Below are 23,862 nucleotides of genomic sequence, written 5' to 3'. Positions count from 1 at the left end.
CCGAGGGTTCCAGCTTATGTGGATGGAATATTAGTGGAACATGCCATTGTAGACATTGGATCCTCCGTCAATATCATGAGTTCAGAATTGATGGAGAGGTTGGGTTTGGGCATCCAAAAGGATAGCTCCACCCTTCTTAGAATGGCTGATGATAGTCTAAGATAACCAGAAGGTTGCGTTACTAAGGTCCATGTTACAGTTGCAAGTGTAGAATGTTTCTTGGACTTTAGGGTGATAAGATTTGCAGGATGTCCTAGCTATCGAGTTTTGCTAGGTAGGCCTTGGATCTTACGAACAGACTGTCAAGTCGATATACCCGCTGGAAGGTCGAGTGGTTCTAGGTCGAGGTGCTAATCGAGTAATAGTCGATGCTTATCCTGAGTCCCCTCAAAGTGAGAGAGCTCCTTTGTCTTCTACTGAATTAGAGACAACAGACGATCCATCTAGTAGTGAGACATCATCCAGCAATGAATCTAAAGAGGGGTCCACTACAGAGGATATTTATCAGATAACTCTAAATGAGCCGATAGAGCCTCAAGATAGGATAAGAGATGCGGATGTAATTGATTTGGACCTTGGCACACCGAATGATTCGCGGCCAATCAAATTAGGTTCCATGCTCAGTTCAGCAGAAAGGGAGGATTACGTGTCCCTAATTCAAGAATTTCGCGATATCTTTGCCTGGAGTTATGACGAGCTGAGAGGTATTCCTCCTAGCCTGGCTGTTCATACTATTCCTGTAAAAGAGGGCAGTCGTCCTGTACGTCAGAAAGTAAGGCGTATGCCTTTTGAACTGAGGGACGGGCTGTTTGAGGAGTTACAAAAGTTATGGAAAGCTGGTTTAATCTTCCTTGTGCAGCAAACAGAATGGTGTTCACCAGTTGTCATCAGGAAGAAGAAGAACAACCAGATCCGATTATGTGTAGATTTTAGAGAGCTGAATAAGCAGACAGTTAAGGATTACTACCCATTGCCATTTATTGACCAAATTTTGGATCAATTAGCGGGTAGGGAAATATATTCGTTTATGGACTGTTTTGCGGGTTATAACCAGATGGCGATTGCAGAGCAAGACAAGCTGAAAACTACATTCATTACTATCTTCGGTACCTTTGCGTACCATGTAATGGCTTTCGGGTTATGCAATGCACCAGGCTCATGGCAAAGAACAACAGACAAGACCTTTGGTGACATCTCCCCCGAGGAGCTTAAAGTATTTATTGACGATCTCGGGGCAGCCACCACAAGGAATAGACAGTTGATTATTCTTAGGAAGTGTTTTGAGCGCTGCAGACAATTTTGTATCGCTCTTAACCCATGGAAGTGTGTATTTGGAGTGCCTTATGGGCAATTGCTAGGCCATGTGGTCAGTTCAATAGGGATAGCATCTGACCCTGAAAAGATCAAGGTTATAGTTGCTATGAGTCCACCACGCACTCCGAAAGAGGTTCATAGTTTTCTGTCATCGATAGGGTACTATCGAAGATTTATAAATGCCTTGGCAGAAAGGACGTTGCCATTAATGAATTTATTATCCTTTAGTTGTTCATTTGAGTGGAGCGACCCTTGTAAGGTAGCTTTTGAGGATGTGAAACATGAGCTAGTAAGAGCACCCGTTTTAAAAGCACCTAAAAGAGGCGAGGTGTTCTATATATTTTCAGCAGCCACTATGCATAGTATCAGCTTTGCTGTTTAGCCCAAATCTGGGAGGAAAAGTGGTATCATCCGATAGCTTTTGCTGGTCGGAAATTGGGCATTTCAGAGATTAACTATACCTACATGGAGAAGTTGTGTCTTGCGATGGTCTTTGGGACTAAGAAATTCAGGCACTACATCCTCTATGAAAAGGTAGTGCTCTATACAAAGGCGGAAGGACTTAGATTGCTTATGAACAAGCTACAATCGCCTGATCGTTTGGCAAAGTGGTTAATCACTTTGCAGGAGTTCGATTATAGCAAGGTGGTATTCGGCGGTTGTTAGTGAAAGGGGATTCCCAGTTGATCCTGAATCAGCTAGATGGGACATACACAGTGCGGAATCCTATCCTTTGTATGTATCATCGAACTGCCATAACCCTACTTGAGGAGTTTGAGAGAGTGCCTCTTCAGATGATTGTAAAATATTACACGGTGCAACGAACAGAATCTGAGAAAGAGATAGAGAGTACACAACGGATAAGAGGAGAATCAGTAAATTCTTTAACTCCAAACAACTGATACAAAGATGGCTCTGTCCACCCGTGCGCTTCCACAATGTGAAGCTTAGATGGCGATCTAGACAGAAGATAGGTGAAGAGCTTAAGGCTAGCTAGAACAACAACTCTGACTGGGTGAAAGATGAGTGATCGATGGTTGTGAAGGGGTTTAGCTTTAATAGCCTGCGAAGGCCATGAGGTTGGCCTGACCGACCTACCATATAAGCCTCCACTAGACGGCCATGGAATATTCAAGGGAATATTTCCTTTACCATCGGGCCGGGGGCACTGCCCTCAGACCCCCGCCAGGGGGTTGCTGGCCCCCCTAGGACCCCCTTTCCGCGGCCCCCGGACCCCACAATAGGGGTCCCTTTTAACTCTCTTACCCTGCAACTTGATGCAATGCGCCTCGAGTTGCTACCAGCTTAACCACTCCGTCTATCCCAAAGATTAGACCCACAACGGTCACCTTTTTGCCATCCGGTCACATAGACCTCATCTGATATACAAGTCAGGACTCAACCAATGTCCAGGCTCACATTTGGCTTCTCCTCATAATGGGGGCCTTACAACTTTGAGCACCATGGATCATTGGTAGCACCTAATGAGGGTGGGGCATTGATCATATCTAACACTGATTCCACGTTATTGGAATCAGTTTGCGGATTCATTAGCAAACTTTGCTTATGAAGAATACATTTTCTCCAACTGTGGTCCTAGTTTGGATATTTCCATTAATGATGAGACAGGACCCGGCCGCTTGTGGGGAATGTTATCAGAGCATGCACTATATGGTAGACGATGGTTGATATGGGTGATGCAAAGAGTAGCCGAGACCCATCTACCGTTGTTATCCTAGACCCATAGGCTGATTAGACAACATGTTATGCGTACGCCTCTTACTATGTATGCAGGGGGATGGGTCATAATTTTAAGCATTTAGCTTAGGGCTGTGAGCCTGTTTTCCTCCTTGGAAGGGAGCATATTATTGTATATCAGCACTATTTCAGGGAGGGATGTGTAGGTGCTATTTTGTTTGATCTCATTAGGCCAAGAGGGCCAATTTGCGAGGTTTTAGTGTTCTATTTCGTTAGGCCACGAGGGCCGATCAGTTTTTGTAGAGAAATGCTTTATTTCATTAGGCCAAGAGGGCCAGTTGTTTGTTTAGTGCGGGTGTAGTTAATGGTTTTTGTTTTAGTCCTGTGCTAGACAGGTTCAAAGAAGAGCTTGGAAGGAGCCTTTGTTGCGCGGAAGCTTCTCGTGGCCCTATCCAGGTGATATCTCTCCTTTATGAGTACTGGGGTTGTTATGTTATATGTGTTTGCGTACTTGTTAAGGGGTTTTTCGTTTCTTGTTGGGGACCGGCGTCCAAGGCATGAAGTCTCGAGGTTTAGGTTCAGTATGTTTGAGGGAGGTCTGAGTGGTTGTTGCCTCTTGTAAAGACATTGTCAAGCATTAAAAGACCCGTTTTAGAAGGGGGTCCTAGTGATCCTGTTCTGCTAGCCTGCTAGGCAGCCGTTCTAGGAGTTCTTGTTAGTTGTGAGGCAGTTAGAGAAGCCTTCGGAAGAATAAATAATGATGATAAAGGGAAAGAAACCCTGAATATCTTAAAGACAATAAATATATACAAAGGTGTGTAAAAAGGGGTTCTAACCCCTAGAAAAGAAAAGAAAAGAAGGGAAAAATCTATAAGCAGTTGATCATTGCCTTGCGAGGGCTTGGTAGGTTTCTGGGGACGAGTCAGACCCGGGGCCGATGCCTTGTCTTCCTAGGGGTGGCATCTTGTTGGAAAAGAAGAAATTAAGGAAGGTTGGAGCGAAAATAAAAGTGAGCGTCAGAAAAGGATTAAGTGTCACCTTGCATGGGCTTGGTAGGTTCTTGGGTACCGAGACAGGACCTGAAGCCGATGCCCTATTCTCCTTGGGTCACTACGCTCAGCTCCCTCCTTTTTACATGCCCGAGTATGGAAAAGTAAAAACCTAAAAGCTAAAATGTGCTAAAAGAAAATACTTCTTGATTAGGCTATAGGAGTCCTCGCCTAGTAAGAGCTCCTGGTTGTGTTGTCCTTAGTTAGGTAGGTAGTTCAGACCACCACTTAGGGCAACCTCTATGATAGTTCTTTTTAGTCTGGTTGTGTTGGAGCAGTCGGTTAGTGACTAGCTTCAGGCTTTCTGGCAGATTATGCTGGGCCTACTCCTCGTCGATTTCATGCCTTGGGTTTTGTCAGGGGTAGGGTGAGCATTATGCTGTGTTTTGTTATGTATCTTTTTGTATCAGCTTGATGCTTTCCTTGGTTGCTTTGTGCAGATTTGTTCATGGATTCGACGGGCCGAGTCGCCCTATCCCGTGGTCGCCAATGAAAGCTGGATTTTAGGCCCCGGATATGTTCAAAATTAGCAAAAAAATATGGAATTGTCGGGAAAAATACTCAACCACGAAAGCGACGGCTCGACCTAGGATGATTTTAAGCGTCAAGTACTTTGAAGGCACCCGTGCGACACTTCCCGATTTTTAGTAAATTTTTCGTGCGCCTGTGTCAGTCCGTGGAGCTGCTAGTCAGTGCGGGATGCCAAGACGAGCTCACAGAAATTTTCAGAACTGAATTCGGAGGCCAGACGCGCAAAGGGCCAAAAAACCGGTCAAAACTTGGAAGGGTGGCCACTTGAGGTATGAAGGGGTGCCCTTCAAAGGGGGCACCCCCCCAATCTCACGAAAATAGCCGGCGGTATGTATTGCAGGCAGTCGCGTGATCAGAAAACAGCCCCGCCCCCCCCATGGATGAGATTTATGGCTGAAAAGAAGCCATAGCAATGACACCACAGGGCTGATCCACTATTTCTTCGCTCCGTATCGCCGTCCTTCACGCGTAAAATGGTGGATTGTAGAGAGAGAGAAAGAAAATCAGTATTTCTCTCTCCTCCCTCTCTCTCCTCTAAGGGCAGATTCGTGCGGTGAAGAAGAAGAAGAAGAATGGATGACGGATGCTTGTCCAATGAAGACCGGATTGCTCCGTGGTTCAAGAGGAATGAAGATTGCTGATTGTGGGTCGTCATGAGCATTAATGGCGGCTGGAAATCGGTCCCACAATGAGGCATAAAAACCCGCAACCCGAAAATACAATTGGTAATGCGTTTTTATAAGGAAATTTGATTCTTTATGCTATTTGATACATGAGACATCGTTCATATGGGCTATAAATTGATAATAATGTTGTTTGCAATGTCTTCCAACAGTTTGAAATCAGAAAACCAGAAAATCATGAGCCGTATGGCTGAAAACAATAAAATAAAACATGTAAAACACGCAAAATAGGGGGAAATTGGGTATTTTTGATATATAAATGGAAAGTATAATAAGACACACCAACTAAATTTGTGTTTTTGCTGCAAATGAACCTAAGGGCCACAGCCCACAACTCATTTTGCATTTTCAGTTATTTAATATTGCAAAAAATACAAGAAAAATAGGGAAAATGGGTAAAAATAAGGGAAAAATAGATTTTGAGTGTGCGAAAAATACTAAAAAATAAGATTCATGTTTGTGTATGTATGGGGGGTCTGAAGTATGAGGGTTAGCCTCAGTTCAGCCCTACCTTTATGTTTCAGTAAGTTTTTATTGCTTTTCATACAACAAAAAAAATGGAAAAATATTACCCTAAACCTATGCATCGTGCACAATCTAAACGGCGAGGGGGTAGAGAGAATGAGAGTGGTGTTTAAGTGCTGAGAGAAAGAAAAGGCTGATTGTTTTCATCTATGCATATCATATAGATCGATCGTTAATTTAAAATAAGGACCTAGTAGCACGAGGTCTCCTCGGTGCTAGGTTCGTGCAACATAGCAATTACGCGTCAGAGAAATTCATTGAAAGAATGCTTTTGCACTAAGCACAATGCTGATTTTTCTTTGTTTGAGCACATGGACATTCACAATTTGCATGAAGCATAAAATGATAAAAGGTATCAGACAATGCCTCTTGGATGCATAGCACATGTATTCTCTAGATCATGACCAACGTTGAGTGACTAAGGTTGTCCCAAGCTGTAGGCTAGGCGTTGGGTCTAAGGGGAAAGTAAAGTGAGGTATGGTACATCCCGGAACGAAATAATTGGTACCTTGAGAGGACTATGCGCGAAGTGTTATATATGTTTAGCGACGCATCGAGGGGCCAATCCCCAAGATGTAGGAGAGTCGCAGTAAGGTAGCGGCAGTCAGTCGTGGGAGGACCTCCTATGTTTGTACTTCGTGCCATTTGGCAATGTGCTGGGACTCCCTCTGAGGAGTGTTAATTGGGTTAGAGTTGGACTACGAGACGTGATACAAACGCAAGATGTTTAGGAAGGCAATGTATGCGTCACCAACGCTCCTGGCTGCGAGGCCGTGGGGTTGTTGAGTGCATGACAGAGGTCCGGCTAGTGCATGAGCCAGTGCTGGCCCATTTTAGGTCCCATCATCAACCAAGCACTCCTCATGGATCACCAAGTACTATATTTTATTATTAAGGTAGCTAGCATGCCAGTAATCCTTGAACGGGCCACAAAAGCTGCATTCATAAAATAAGATTTTATTAAATTCCTGTATATAATCTTTTTAAAAGAATTCTTAACCACAAATTCCAAGGGGTAACTTGGGTCTGTATGAGATGAACCTAAGCAATTACAAGAAGGTATTGTGTCGCTAAAAGATTTAGTATTGATGATCAAGCAAAACCTCTGATGGGTAATCACAGATGCTAATTTTTGCTATATAAAAGACATTGTGAAGGAATTGTTAAAAAAAAAAACATAATAAAACTAACCAAGATTTATTTTATTGTGGGCAAGGACCCGCAAAACTCGAAGGGAGTTATTCTCAAGAATAAAACTCTTGTTAGATTCAGTCCAACTAGATCCCGAGGAAGGGAAAATCTAGGAAGACTATTGGAAGGTATTGCCAGTTATGCTAATGTTGCCACTTACACTAAGTTTTGCCTTGATGTTATTATTTTTGGAAGGAAAAGATTTATATTGGAAATAAATTTTTTAAAAGTAATGCATTCAAAATAAGATGTTTGTGATTGTAAGTTAGGTATTGATCTTTCCTAAAATCATCAGGCTAAAAGATGGATTACTGAGTAGTACAAATCACCGACTGAGGTAGTATTTTGGTGAGCACAGAACGCCGATTGAGGCAAGGCCAACATAAATAAAACCTGCTCCAAGGGGTTTTCTCTTTTTGTTTTGCGTTAGTGAGTATAGACCAATCATGATGCAAAAGGTTTTGTCACAGGGAACTCTAGTCGGCAAGAGGAGATAAGGATACTAGGGGACTCTGGTTATAAAACTCCTTAGACTCTTACAAATTGCCAACTACCCTTCGATTTTCTAGTGTGTGTCCTAGAATTTCCAATACTAGTTAGGGGAATGAAACTTGGAGAGAATAATACATTCGAAGAGAAAATATTGTAAAAAGTCATTTTTCATCTTATACGTGCTAGCTACCAACTAAGGTATATAGTAGAAGGCACATGTTTTGAAATGTTGTCTATTTTGTCTATTCCAACTAATATTGTAGTAATAGTATTCAATTGATAGCTACCACCTTAGTGAATAGTGGATACCAACTTATTATTTGTACTCATTACAAATAATGTGTTCTATGTTCTAAGTAGTGTGTGTAGTAGCAACATTCAATTGGAAGCTACCACCTTACTTGCGGTAGCTATCAACTTACAATTTGTACTTTTCACAAATAATGTTGTTGTCTAATCTGATTGGTGGCTAGCCACATGTAGTTATAAGTAGCAACCATCAAGAAGGCACAAGTTTTGAGTGATGGGTGCTCTCTATTATTAGTTTGTAGCAGAATTTTGTTGGTAGCTACCACCTTTCTATTTTTGATTTGTCAAAAATGGCAAATAATCAAAAAATGGTGCTAAGTTGGCAAAGAATCATAAAAAAGGTGGCATCAAAGACCACTAACACCTCACCTGACATATGTCATCTTGCTCTCCTGCATGCATGTGGCATCATGACAAGCAGCTGGTGGCTTTGAGCAAGAAAAAGTCAAATGATTCTATGAATATGGACTATGTATATGTTGTCTCTTCTAGGGAGGATGTGGTTGAACTAGAAAGAAGACTATGTAAGGATCAAAACGCTTTCAATAAGGAAAGAAAGGCACGACTTGAAGCGGTCTATGGCCTAAAATTGTCTACTAAAAGAGTATCCATTTGGAATGAGATGTCAACTATAGGAGCAAATGGAGCTCTTCCCATACTGGTTTCTCCTTGGAAAGGACATGTAAGAAGCTGGGAATAAGGACTTAGTGTAAAATAATATTGATATTATGCCATGTCACACTGACATTGGTATAAAAGGAGAGGACATGTAATTTTTCACATCTTTTTGACACATTAATACAATTACTGTCCTTCTCTCCCATCTTGCTCACAACTTCCATGGCTTCTCTCTCTTTCATGTCTTTCTCTCTCCAAATCTAGTATTTCTCTCTCCTCATCACTCTCTTTCTCTCTCTTATGCAGTCTTCTCTCTCCTCTTTCTCTCTGTCTAGTTCTCTCTCTGACAAGTGGTATCAGAGCATTGGTCTTTGATCCATTTTTTCCTTCTATTTTTCAGTCCTATTTTCTTCCATCAAAATCAATTTCAGACAAGTATTGTACAAGAGAGTGACTAGTGGAGTGTTGCAGACCATCTACAGTTAGTAAGAGACTACATATGGAGATATCCAAGGTCAGATATGGCGGAGGATGGCTAAAGTGGCAAGTTGTCATCAAATTTCATGCAAAATTGGAGGTAACTAGGGTAGAGGAGAGTTAATCGGGCTTAGTTTGAGGTTAAACTCCAGTTACAAGGGAGCTTCTCTTCTCTCTCTTCCAAGCTTTTGGCCGAAGCTTTAACGGTGGCTGCCAAGAAATCTTCCAAGTTCTCTCTCTACTGATCATTTCTCATAGCCAAACCATGGGGCAATGATTCCTTATCATCTGAGCTTCAAGTTGAGTATCCTGGTGTTAGGTGGTTGATGTAGAAGATGGAGCAACATGCAGCCCGAAATTTGCACCCAAAAATGTGCTGATTTTCCTGCTCTAAACCTCTTCTTGATCTGCTCTAAATCTTCTACAGATTGGTTACATGCTTTGAAGCACTTCATCAGGCATTATTTCAGCAACTTCCAGCTGGAGGGGAACTCTAATATTCATCTCCTTTGTTCAAAACCCTAAAACACAGCAGGGCAACCATAGCCACAGACCTGGAAGCTCAAATTTCTTCAAATTTTGGACTTCTCTGACCTCCAAGGCTTCTCTAGTACTATGTACAAGTCAGATAAACTTCAAGATTGAAGACATTGTAGAGATTTCAGCTCATGGAGGACATTGGAGATAAAATTGAAGGACTATTTTGAGGCTTTTCTTCAAGAGGCTTGAATATTTGGTATTCAAGTGTTCAAGCAAGCCCGAGGGACATTGATTCTTTACGAATTTGATCATATTGGAGCTTGTATGGACTGATTCTATGGATATTTTAAGCTTTATGATGGGTTTATGGTGGATTTTGAAGAATTCTTCCATCAATGGGATTGGAGCTGACATCTATCATCTTCTTCAAGCTTAATCGAGGTATTTCTTTTACTTAATGTGTGAAATCTCTCAATAATCCACTTGCTAATGCTTTTCCACTTGTTGATGGGAGATTATTGATCAACTAATTCTTTGAATTGATCAATAGATCATAGATTAGTGTTATTCCTCATTAATCTCAGCCTATTCCATTGAATTTCAGTCTTGATTCAATCATTACTTCATCATAGATATCATTTGCCAAGTTTGATGCATAACCTTAACTTTTTTTGGTTGAATTCTTTTGCCCAAGCTGAAATATTGTACAAGGGTAAATACTAAAGCAATTAGTGAGTCACTAAATTGCATTGGTAAGACCCTTTCCCTATCCAAACTTTCAAGATTTCATTCAATTGCATCTTATGAAAGGGGCTGAATTAATATTTTAGAAATGCATTTTATACTGATTGATTAGATTAGCAAGCTACTGCCATGTTGATATTCCCACCAAGGAAAAAGGTGGATGCCAGGGGAGATAGTGGGACAAAAGAGAGGTGACCCTCCCTCACTATCAAAGATCCCGAAGGGGTGCAACCAACCGACTCGGGGGGAACTTTGCCCACCTCCAGGTGATTCGGAGCCCATCTAGGGAGCCTGCCATGATGTTTTATCCCTCACACAGGTACATCAAGTGGAGAATTGAAGATTGAAGAGTTTCCAAAGGCTCAAGTATCTTCAGGATTAAATAGGGTAAAACAGGGATTTTACAGGGCACTACAGGGCATTTATAGGTTGTTACAGGTACACCCTTCATTATTGAAGTACAGGTGCATGTACTACAGGGTACCCACAAGTCCTACTCAGCCTTCTACAGGGTTTGGTAACCATTTGGGGTTACTATTTTACCTTACAGGATCCAAACACGGCACTTACAAGTTAAAATAGGGTGCAGGCCTGGACAGTTCAGACTCAGAAATTGAGTTGCAGAATTTTCTATCCTAAATCTATTATAGCGTGCTATAGCTCATCTCGAAGAGGGCATTCTTGGATTCAATTTGAACTAAAAAATTTTGAAATCGGAGTTCCCTAGCAAAAGTTATAGCCATTTTTCTGACAGGGGGTATTGCAAGACTCCACTATTATGATAGGACATAAGGGTAAAAATAAGGTCCAAGATGATTATGCCCAGCAAATCAGAGATTCCATGTTGGATAATGCATTTCAAGAGAGCCTTGAGGAGCCTCAACAACAAGGGGAAGTTAGTATACTCGATAATACCTTGTGTATACATGAACAAAAACATAGAGAATGCCATAAGGCCATATTATCAAGAATGGAGCAAATGATTTTGTCCTACTGATCAAACAAAGTCTTCCATTGAGAAGTTAGTAGATTCAACGACTCAAACAAAGGCTTCTATTGACAAGTTGGTGGAATCTAATGCTCAAATTATGGCACAATTCTCCCAATGGATACATATGCAAATGGGATCTAAAGAAGCTAAGGAGAAAGCCTATTCAAACAGTGAGCCTTCAGTCCCACTTCAGCCATCTAACCAAAATGGTCATGGTCATGGGATTATTGGAAGAAGAGGCATCCCAAATAGCCAATATGAAGTAGGTGAGGCTTCACAAAGGTATGATGACTATTTGGGCAGTTTGAATGGAGCTAACTCGCGAGCTTTTGGGCTGAATACTCAAATTCCTAGGGGTCCTCTACCAACACGAAGATTGCATAGTGGTTCTCAGCCACCTATTGGGAGATTTCCATCTCAATTTGTAGGTTCAATGCATGGTACTCATGATCAGTCTATTTTGGGACAACAACCATTCCATGAAAGAGAGCTAAAGGATAATATTGTTTTAGCCAAATTTAATGGCCAGTCATCTTCGCCATCCGATTTAGAGGAGTGGACCTCTAAGATGGAATCCTACTTTGACATATTCCCTAAAACTGATGACATGAAGATTCATTTTGCTTCTTTGCATTTGGAGGGATTTTCCCATACTTGGTGGAGGTATATAAAAAAGGAAAACATACTTGTAGAGAATTGGGAAGCTTTCAAGGCACTTATGGCTGAAGTATTTGTCTCCCCTCTTGAAAAAGAGAAATTGGCACAGAGATGGTATTGTTTGGAACAAAGAGGCCTAAGTGTAAGAGAGTACACTAACCAATTTCTCAACCTAACCATGTATGTAGAAAGCATCAGTGATGAGGCTAAGCTCCACAAGTACATGTATGGTTTAGAGCCATCTTTATCAGTTGATGTCATGGCACAAAACCCTACTTCCCTCTTTAAGGCTATTGAGCTTGTGGAGTGCTATGGAAGAAAATATAGAAGAGAATCTTCATTTCAGCCTGGTTTTGGACAGCCAAGGACTGTTTTTAAACAAGGGCAAGTTGGTAACATTTATGGCAGCAATCATGTGCCAAATGGGAGCTAAAGGGTGCCAACTTATCCACAATTCAATGCTTCTAGACCTCAAAGTAATTTCCGGACAGCAAACAGTCCTAGAGTTGACTTCAAACAAGTGGGTAGTAAGCCTAAATCCATTTCAGCCAACATAAATCCTAAGTCTATTCCTATGGATCTTTACAAAGAAAGAAAAGAGAAAGGCTTATGTTTCAAGTGTGGGGAAAAGTATACACCTGATCATGCCTCAAATTTTGTATACAAAAATATCAAACCCAAGCTTCAGAGTATGGTAGTCTTTGAGGATTTTGAAGATGAGATGGATGAAGCTAATGCAATTGCACTTAATGCTGAAAATGAAGATCTTGAGGAAGAAGTTGGGCAAGAGTATTTCTATGATCCAGTCGACTCTTTTCATTTTGATCCATGTGTGGAAGTGTCACTTTTGATCTAGGTGGGACTTCTCATGAGCCACTTGTTGCCACTAATTGTTCTATTTCCATGGATGCTTGGACAGGATCTAAGAGCCCTAATACACTCCGTATGAAGGGTAAAATTCATGGAAAGCCAGTGTTCATTCTGATAGACAGTGGCAGTACCCATAGTTTTGTGAATAAGTCCATTCATGACAAGGTGAATTGTATTCCCACAGATTTACAGTAGCCCATTAGAGTTCAAGTGGCCAATGGTGAAGAGGAAAGCAGCACACAGATATGCCCACAGGTTTCTTTACAGCTGGCTGAAAATTTTGAAGCAAAAGTAAACCTGATTACTTTGGAAATGGGGCCTATAGACATTGTACTTGGTTGTGATTGGTTTATGACATTAGGCAGGATCACTATGGATTTCTCACAGTTGTATATGGAGTTTATCTTCAATGGATAGCTCATCTATTTACAGGGAATTCCTAGTAGATCAGATTTTCAGCTTATTACCATTTAACAACTCAAAAGGGAGTACAAGAGGCGCTCACAAATATTTGTTTTGCATTTGAATAAAGAGATGCAAGATCAGCCCAATAATTCAGCAAACCATCCAGCCTTGATAGCTCTTCTTGAGGAGTATAGGGATTTGTTTGAGGTGCCTACTTCATTGCTTCCCAAGAGAGCAGTAGATCACCCTATTGATTTGGAGCCCAACTCAAAGACAATCAATAAGCCACCTTACAGATTATCAAAGTGTGAATGAGAGGAAGTAGCCAAGCAAATCAAGAAACTTCTTGAGATGGGATTCATTGAACCAAGTTCTTCACCTTATGCATCTCCAGTTCTATTAGTAAAAAAGAAAGATGGATCTTTTAGAATGTGCACTGACTACAGGGATCTTAATAAGATCACAGTGAAAAACAGGTATCCGATACCCAGGATTGATGATTTGCTTGATGAGCTCAAGGGGGCTCAATTCTTTACGAATATTGATTTGAGGTCAGGGTATCATCAGATTTGTATGTGAGAGGGTGATGAAGTCAAGACTACTTTCAGGACAGATTGGGGGCTCTATCATTTCTTAGTGATGCCATTTGGGCTTATAAATGCTCCAACTACCTTCCAGAGCTTGATGAATAAGATTTTACAGCCTTTCCTCTTTCAGTTTGTCTTGGTGTTCTTTGATGACATTCTGATCTATAGTAAGACTTTACAGGATCACTTGGCACATATGAGGAGGGTTTTTGATGTATTGAGACATCACATGCTTTTTGCTAAGGAAAAGAAGTGTTCTTTCATGCAGACTGAAGTGGAATACTTGGGACATATTGTCAGTGAAAAAGGAATACAAGCTGATCCTAAGAAGGCGCAATGTATAAAAGATTGGCCAACACCCACTACTACTACTTCTCTTAGAGGATTCCTTGGTTTGTCTTCATTCTATCACTGATTCATCAAGCATTATGCGGCCATTGCAGCTCCTTTGACTGATAGATTGAAGAAGGAGGCTTTCTTTTGGGATGCTCTTATAGATAGTAGCTTCAACCAGTTAATGGGACTCCTTACCTCTGCTCCTATCTTAGTATGCCCAGACTTCTCCAAAGAATTTACTATACAGTGTGATGCTAGTGGCCGTGGCATTGGGGCTGTTTTGTTACAGGAGCATGGAGTGATTGCCTTTGAGATCAGTAAGCTTACAGATAAAGAAATGGCCATGAATGTTTATGACCAGGAGATGTTGGCTATCTTACATGCAATTAAGAAGTGGCATCATTACTTGTATGGCAGTCGATTCAGAGTACACAGTGATCATAGGGTTCTTAAATATTTCCTTACTCAATCCAATCTTACTCCTAAGCAGCATCGATGGGTAGCTACACTAGAGAATTATGATTTTGACATCACTCATACGGGGGCAAAGACAATATAGTGGATGATTCTCTTTCTCGTATGTGGGCTTGCAAAGTTTCAACTATGACTGAATTGCATAATGATTGGATTGAAGAATTACAGGAGGCTTATCTTTTGGATGAGGAATTCAGCCATATTTTTCAGAAATTACAGCAAGGTCTTATGGAAAAAAACTCGCATTATTAGTTCAAAAATGGCCTTATTTGGTTGAAAGGCAAGATTATTATTCTTTCTACCTCTTCTTTTACACTGAAAATTATGGAGGAACTACATTCTTTACCTTTAGCTGGACATTTAGGAGTTTTCAAGACCTATGACAGGATCAGTAAAAGTTTATATTGGAAAGAACTGTGGAAAGATGTCAAGGACTTTGTCATGAAGTGTATGCCTTGTTAGTAGAATAAGGACATCACCCATAAGCCAGGAGGTTTGTTACAGCCATTACCTATTCCTACAAGTAAATGGACTCATATTACTATGGATTTCATTACTGGCTTGCCTACTACCAAGAAGAGATGGAATAGTATATATGTGGTGTTAGATAGACTCACCAAGGCATTCCATTTTATTCCAAACAAGATTCAGTTTACTGCCTCTCAAGTGGCCAATCAGTTTGTGGAGCAGATTTTTAGACTACATGGATTACTGTAGGTGATTGTTCATGATAGAGACTCAAAGTTTATGAATAACTTTTGGCATGCGGTATTTACATCTATGGGCACTAATTTGGCTCCATCTACAGCCTATCATCCACAAACAGATGGACAGACAGAAAGAGTCAATAAATGGTTGGAGACTTATCTTCGCCATTTCTGCTATGATGTCCAAACTTCATGGGATTCTTGTTTACACTTGACTGAGTTTGTTTATAACAATTCTACCCACGCTAGTATTGGAGTTTCATCCTTCGAGGCTTTGTATGGTTACAAAGTGCCCTTACCCACAGTTATCTTAAATGAAAGGATCAATCCTCATGGGAAGGAAGAGTTAGAAAGAATGCAAACCCTTCTTCAGCAATGCAAGATGAATCTTAGGAAAGCTCAAGACCAAATGAAGATGTATGCTGATGAGAAGAGGCGGCCTTTAGAGTTCCAAGAAGGAGAGTTGGTCTTACTGAAGGTGCCCAAGTCCAAGTACTCTACATTAAAATATGAATCTAGTAATAAGCTTGCTCACAGGTTTTATGGCCCTTACCAGATCCTTAAGCGAATTGGAGACTTGGCATACAGATTAGAGCTTCCCTCTTCCACAAAGATTCACAATGTCTTCCATGTTAGTCAGCTCAAGCCTTTTTATGGTGATCCAGTGGATATAGTTGATGAGCTGCCAGCTATTGATGAAGAAGGTCTTATTCAGTACATCCCAGAGACTGTTATAGGTCAATGTGAAAAGAAGCTTCGATCTCGTTCTATCGTGGAATATTTGATCAAATGGAGAGGTTTACCACCCGAGGAAGCTTCTTGGAGGCCTGATTCTATATTGGACGAGTTTCCTTTCTTAAGGGATACATTGGCTGAAGCCTATTGATTATGGAGCTAGTGATGATGCAGACAGGATCAGGACAACACGTTGTTTTAGAATAGTTTTTATCGTGCCTAATTTTCAGAATTAAGCTATCTACATGGGCTTAAAGTACTCTTCAAGAGCTCCATTTTGATATATGGTACGCCTCATTTGGACACTTCTACTAGAAGTTATGGCAGATTTGGTCCAGCAGGGTCTGTTTACACAGCAAACTATCTACTTCATTTTGAGATTATATGTTGAAGATTTTATGGCTCCATATACTTTTGAAGTATTCCAGATCATGTATATAGCTGAGGCCTACTCTTGTTTTTCAATTTTAGTCCATATGGTTGATCATACTTCATTCATTTTCCCATTTGTAAAGTTGTAAAAACAGAGTAGTACTATGTTCTATCCATCCTTTTCTAGTCTTTCAAGTTTGTTTTTGAGGACAAAAACTTTTGGGAATGGATGGATTATAAGATGCTGGGAATAAGAACTTAGTGTAAAATAATATTGATATTATGCCATGTCACATTAACATTGGTATAAAAGGAGAGGACATGTAATTTTTCACATCTTTTTGACACATTAATACAATTACTGTCCTTCTCTCCCAGCTTGCTCACAACTTCCATGGCTTCTCTTTCTTTCATGTCTTTCTCTCTCCAAATCTAGTCGTCACTCTCTTTCTCGTCACTCTCTTTCTCTCTCCTCGTCACTCTCTGTCTCTCTCTTCTTGCACTCTTTCTCTCTCTTCTGTAGTCTTCTCTCTCCTCTTTCTCTCTCTCTCTAGTTCTCTCTCTGACAGGACACCCCCTATGGGGTGTTTTTGAAGAAACCTTGTGGTCTTAGAGAGAAACCATAAAAACCCCATGTGGCTTGGAGTGATTTTCAATTTTCTCTCAAAGCCATTGGAAAGACTCCCTTCAAAAGGAATAGCTTTTTTGGGAGATTTGAATATGTTATTAAAAGAAGATTGGAATATGATGTTGCAAGAGTCCAATTAGGTGGTATCAAGATTGCTTACATGTGGCACAATAAGTAAGGAGGCCATCATTGGTGAGTTGCAAAATTAGACTGAATACTTGAAAACATGCCTAAAATTGATAGTTGCTTTTCCTATTCTTAGCATTTTTGCCTGTCAAAACTAGTAAATAAATTTTGTATTTGTCAAATGACATGTCTTTTTTAAGAAGACATCTATCATTTTTCAATTATATATTTAGATTTCTAAATAGTTGTAGATTTATTCTAAATAAAGAAAATATTTTTCAATGAAAGCCACCACTTAGGTCATAACAAATGTACACCAATCATGGGTCCTGATGGGCCTCCCTTGATGTTTGATCCATAATTCTTTCGTAGTATGCAACTTTGTATGATAATTAAATCATCTTTGAAAAGCACAAAGGATAGGGTCCCACCTCTATTTAAGTTCAATACCTCATTCCTATAAAGGGACTAGTTTTGCTAATAGCTTTGGGAGGCTTGGATAGAAAGTTGTAAACTATTAATTCAATGGCTTAGCAACATCATAGGACTCAAGTTGCAAGTAGGAGAAAAGTGCTTTTAAGGGATGCAAGCATTCTAGGAAAAGCATTATATTGGCTCTTAATATTCACCTTAGTGATAGTATTTTGCACTATCTTATCAAAGAGATGGATCATTAACTTGAAGATATACAAAGACTTCAAGTTGAAGCTACAAAAGTAAAATTAAAAGGCATAGGAGATGTGCCTAACTATCCATGGCCCTAATGATGATCCAAGATGGACAAGAAAAGTGCCCAAAGACAATGTTGATGTCACATGGGCATTCACAAAGCATCTATCAATAATTTTTCTTACTAAGGCACCCATCTTTACAACCTGTAAGCTAAGGAGAGGATAAGGACCTTTTACTACTTAGTGGGGCTTCCTTGCTAAGCCAACCATTCTCAATTGAGGAGTGAAGTCTTGAGGATAGTATATAAAATCTTTACTGTTTTTTGTAAAGGCTTGTCTAAGTAATAAGACTTGCTAGACTTGAAAGCTATTAGTTTTGTAACTATATAAATATTTATGTATATAATTACAATCTATGCTTTAAAAAAAGAAGCTTGCTTGTGGTAGTAACCAACTTGTGGCATTGGTTTTAGGAGGTGATAGGTATTCCCTATTTAAGCAATGTCTAGCACCATATAGTTTGAAGTTGGTAGCTACCACCTTACTTGTGGTAGATACCACCTTACTTGTGATAGCTACCAACTTACAATTGATAGATAGCTATCAACACACTAGTAGGCTATAGTTGGTAGATACCACCTTACTTGTGATAGCTACCACGTTACAATTGGTACTTTTTATAACTAGCAACTTATAGTTAGTAGATACTACCTTACTTGTACATAGTAGCTACCAACTTAGGTAGACACTAAAAGGCATAAGTTTCGAGTAACAACTGCTCTATGATTTGAGTAGGATCTAGCAACACCATATTAGGGAATTTGGAAAAATTTCAAGTCCCAATTTTAAATAAGTGATAAATATTAGACCACGTGGCTAAATCTTGACCCATATTTGAAAGTGGGATTTGGGAAGGTAGCTTGTATAGCATTTAGGGTAGATTTTGCCTTTAAGTAATATAATAAGATTTGACCATGTGGTCGAATAATAAAGGTATTGGGGTTTCCCAAAGTGCATGGAAGTTCCCAAATTTCCTAATATAGTGTTTAACAAAATTCAATTGGTAGCTACTACCTTACTTATGGTAGCTACCACGTGTGATATTCCCATGTTCTTACCTCCCCACCATGTGATTTGATGCTTAGAGGGGGGGACTTTAAAGGGACTAAAACCTTTTTAAAACATTTTTTTTAAAAAAATTATGAAGAAGAATACATTGACGTCTCCTGCTACCATGTTGATTCCCATATGTAATGTGCCTGCCTAAGCCTCTTCCTCGACGGTACATTCTTAGTAGCCCATCAAGAGATGTCCTAGAAAACACCGTCCAAGATTTGATGAAAACCCTCAGATTTTGCTAATTAGGCTACTTGAGTCTACCCCGCAGTGGATGTTCAGGCTATTCCCACGAAGATCGACTTGAGTCTTTTTAGTTAAATCAAATAGTAACGGGTTGATTAGTGTCACTAGTTCGAGTTTCCACCCCTTGTAGAATTTGTTGAGTGAAATGGGCTTACATTGTGTTAGGTTTAAAGAGAAAGAGAGACAAAGGGAGTCTGGCACTTTGATCCCTTCTTCCCATGGTTCTAAAGTGATGGGAGTCTGGCTTTCTAATCTCTAATGGCCTATCAAAAATGTGATTTTTATTCCTTCTTAGGAAAACTCTCAGCTCACCGACACCACTTAACCATAGGTTTGGATCCACCGAGGGTCCATCCTCCTGCTTCCCTCGAGAGAGTATTTTTAATTACCTACCTCCTTAGGTTCAATATATAAAAATAGCTTCTTTGAATTATTTCGTAATATAAATTTGTTACATGCATTTATGTCATGACACAAAAGCAGAGTAAAGAAATCTCTTCTCAATAGTTCCTTTAAGAAAAATAACTTTTTACAATGTTTTCTGTTCGAACTAGAATGATGCCACCTTGAAGGTATTATTCTCTTCAAGTTCAGTTCCTAAACTAGTATTGAAACTTCAGGGATACTATCTGGAATTCAAAGGGTAGTTGGTAGTTCGTAAGAGCCTAAGGAGTTTATAACAAAAGTCCCATGGTATCCTCACCTCCTCTTGCCGACTAGAGTTCCCTACGACAAGACCTTTCACGTTATGATTGATCTATACTCACTAATGCGAAACAAAAAAACAAACCCCTTAGAGTAGGTTTTATTTACACTAGCCTTGGGGAGGTTTAGCACCATCAAGAACAGTGCCTCAGTCAACATTCTGTGCTCATCAGAATACTGCCTCAGTCAACGATCTGTACCTAATCATCCATCTTTTAGCCTAATGATTTTAGGAAAGATTAGTACCTAACTTACAATCATGAGCATCTTATTTTGAATGCATTATACATAAAATTTTAACAAATTTATTTTCAAGACAAATATTTTCTTTCCAAAAATAATAATATCAAGGCAAAACTTAGTGTAAGTGGCAATACCTTCCAATAGTCTTCTCAGATTTCCCCTTCCTCAGGATCTAGTTTGGATTGAATCTAAACAAGAATTCTATTTTTGATAATAACTCCCTTGATGGACTTTTCTCAATGGAGTTCCGTGGGTCCTTGCCTGCAATTAAAAAAAGATATTGGTTAGTTTTATTACGGAAAATATTCTTTTGACAATTTCATCTCAAGGTCCTTTATATATTGAGATGCAACTTTTTGTTGCCAATTCATGGGATGATGGCCTGCTAGCTACCTTTATTATCAAAATATAGTACTTGAGAATCCATGACGAGTGCTTGGTTGATGGTATTCATAGCTTCATTTGTAATCCCAATACTCGTCATTCCATTTGTAGTGATTGTGTCCGCATCGTTATTGGTAGCTCTTGCCTCCGCGATCTTCATAACTTTCTTCTTTGGAGCCATGGTCTTTAATGGCGGCATTGTAAAGGGGAATTTTGGCAAGAGAACTTGGAGTTGTCACAATTGGATTGATGGGGGATGACAATCACTAGGAATTTAGAAAAATCGAGAAGAATCTTGATTCCATAGGGATGTGGGGTAGAAGGTATAGAGGATTTGATTCCAAGAGCCTGTGGAGTATCCTCCTTGTCTTCATGATGAGAATTCCCGTCCTTATGCTTCTCTTGCCCCACTCCCTCTTGCTCTATACTCTTGAGAAGAGCCTCTCCTCTCTTGCCTCCAGCTACCCCCCAATGGCTCCTCATGCCTTGTATTTATAGTTAAATTGAAGAAGAAGGCATGACTGATTCGCCTAGCTCTCAGATGATCTTACTTCAATATAAGCCTCTCGTTGAACTGAGAAGAGGGGGAGATTGATAGAGTTTTTTGTTGTGATTGAGGAGGAGAATTCAGGCTTTTGCTTGTGCTTTCAAGATCTCCAATTTTAGGAGAAATCATGCACTGTTTTTATTGTCAAAAAAGGGGGGGGCCTTCTTCAGTGTCATCTTCAGTGTCAGAAGTCGAGAATATTGAAAATAAAGTTGGAATATCACACCATATGATGCCATCACTCTCTTGATTTCATTTTGCTTAGCAGCACTTGATTTGTGTAATTAAATCATCATAAAAGGATCAATACGTTGCGTCATCTCTCACTCTTGATATCACCAAAGATGCCATGCTACCAACTAACCTATTCTAGAATCATCCACCAACTATGTGATTGGTAGTAGATAATACCATGTAGGTCATGATTAGATGTAGCTAATAGCCTATAGCTAAGGCTTGTCAAGTCTAGTTTTTTAACTACACAATAGTTGCTGCTAGCACGCACACACACACACACATAGAGGAGGTACTATAAAAGGAGGAGAAGGGGTTAAAGTAGAAAGAGAAGAAGATAGAGGAGGAGAAGAGAAGAATAGAGAGGACATAAGAAGAGGAGATATTGGGGGAAGGAAAAGAAGAGGAGAAAGTGGGTGTCACGAATCATGTGGTGGGGGGATTTACTTGAGTTACTATGCCAAACATGCATCATACACACAAGAGGAAGCTCACTCAAGAACACAAGAAGAGAAATGGAGGCCAAAATGTTTTGTTTCTAGTTTCTTCTTCTTCTTTTACACACAATACAATGTAAATAAAGTATAGATAATATACAACATAAAGGAAAGTGACCACTAAGTCAAACACTACATAACTAATTATACTAATTGATTAGTGCAATAATTATACTAGTTGTAGGTAGGTGCAACAAACCAAATATAATAAGTGATAAGTCAATGACTATTAAAAGAATGGAAGAGAGATAGGGGCAATAGAGAGCTGACTACTCTCATTGTTCTTCATTATTCATCTTACTCTTCTAATTGAATAACACACAACATGAACTAGGTCTAAGTGACCATAGTGACTAACCACCGACTAACTAACTATGGTGAATTCATGTACTGACTTATTAAGGACACACACACATGATCAACAACTACACACACCAGGCTGTCATGTCAGTAGATAGTATATAAATGACAGGAGCTTTGACTATCTCAATACTCCCCCTCAAGCTCAAGTGAGGTACTATATACTCCAAGTAGCTATCTGAAGTAACTGAACTTATCTTTACTTAGTGACTTGGTAAAGATATCTGCTACTTGATCATCTGTCTTTACATGCAGGAGACCCACTTTTCCTGCAAGTACAATCTCAGAGATGAAATGAGAGTGTATCTCTATATACCTTGTTCTAGCATAGTAAATAGTATTTGTTGCCAGAAGCACATTACTCAAGTTATCACAGTATAATGTCACTGGAGCTACTACATGCATATCCAAATCAGCCCATCAGCTTAAGCAACCATGCAATCTCACATGTAGCTAAAGCGGCACCACTGTACTCTGCCTTCAATACTAGATAACACAACAATCAGTCGCTTCTTATTGCTCCAGCTAATCATCCAATTGCCAAGGTGGGTAAGACCTTGGACGCCAAATGGTTTCACTAGTAGACCGATGATCATAAGGACATCCTGCCCGATCTGGATTAGTGTATCCAATGAGCTTCATATCCTTATCTTTCTCATAAAATAGCCCACAATCTATCGTTGCCTTGATATATCACATAATCCTTCTTACTACATCCAAATGTGGTTTCCTGGGCTTTTGCATAAAGTGACTAATAAGCCCAACCGCATAGCTTAGATCAGGCCTAATGATAGTCAAGTATATCAAACTTCGAATCATCTGCATGTACATAGTAACATTTGCAATCTCAGCTCCAGTGTCACTTTTTTAGCATTTCCAATTAGTATTATCTCTACATTAGCCAAAGTCCATTGATTGATTTTACCTCTTCAATGCCCAAAAAATATTTCAGCTGACCTAAATCTTTCATGTCAAACTTTGATTTCAGCATAGTCATAAGAGCGTGTATTCCAATGTTATCATCACATGTGATAATGAGATCATCCACATAGATGACTAGCACAACCAAACCTGTATATGATTTTTTAGTAACCAAACTATGATTAGCCCTGCCAACTATAAAACCAAGACTCTGTAAGTAATTGCTAATGCATGCATATGCGAGGCTCTTGAAGCTTGTTTCAGCCCATAAAGAGCTTTCTTTAGCTTCCAGACATAATTAGAAAACTGCGAGTGTAGATACCCCTCAGGCTGATCCATCAATATATCCTCTTCCAGGTCTCCATTAAAGAATGTCTTATTTACACCCATCCATGAGAGAAGAATTTTAACATCGAGAAGTGCCAGAAAGGAGCAGAATGATGCAAATTTTACACAGGAATTCAAAGCCAATGGAAGTGAAAGACATGGATTAGACAATTTTTAGAGACCGTGGAAAAGACGGGAATGCAAATTTTGACCGTTATGGTGGTTGTGGATTTTTTATAATTTTTATGATTGCTGAATTGAATCAAGATAATTTCTTGCCATTTGGGACATCAAGCCAGATGCGTAGGTTTTTTGGAATTCTCAACGAACTAAGGAATTGCAGGAGGCCGAGCACTTTAGAGGTCAAAATTGACCAAGATTTTAAAGGTCATGGGGGCATGGGTCTTTGGGGGGGGCCCAAAGGCCCAAATTTTTGACCCGAGGGGGCGGGGGGTTCAATACGATGGAAAAAGAATGACACCCCCCATAGTGTCGATTTGATGGAAGGGGGGTGGAGAGGCCATGAACAATCAATCAATCAGATCAAGGCAATGAGTTCTCCAAATTTTTTGCTCCTCATACTCCACATATAACATGGCTTCCTGATAAAAA

This window comes from Lygodium microphyllum, chromosome 3, assembly GCF_053477565.2.
Source record: "Lygodium microphyllum isolate KBCC chromosome 3, Lygodium_microphyllum_v1.1.10, whole genome shotgun sequence".
NCBI classification, from domain to species: Eukaryota; Viridiplantae; Streptophyta; class Polypodiopsida; order Schizaeales; family Lygodiaceae; genus Lygodium; species Lygodium microphyllum.
Note: the sequence above shows the minus strand (reverse complement) of the source record.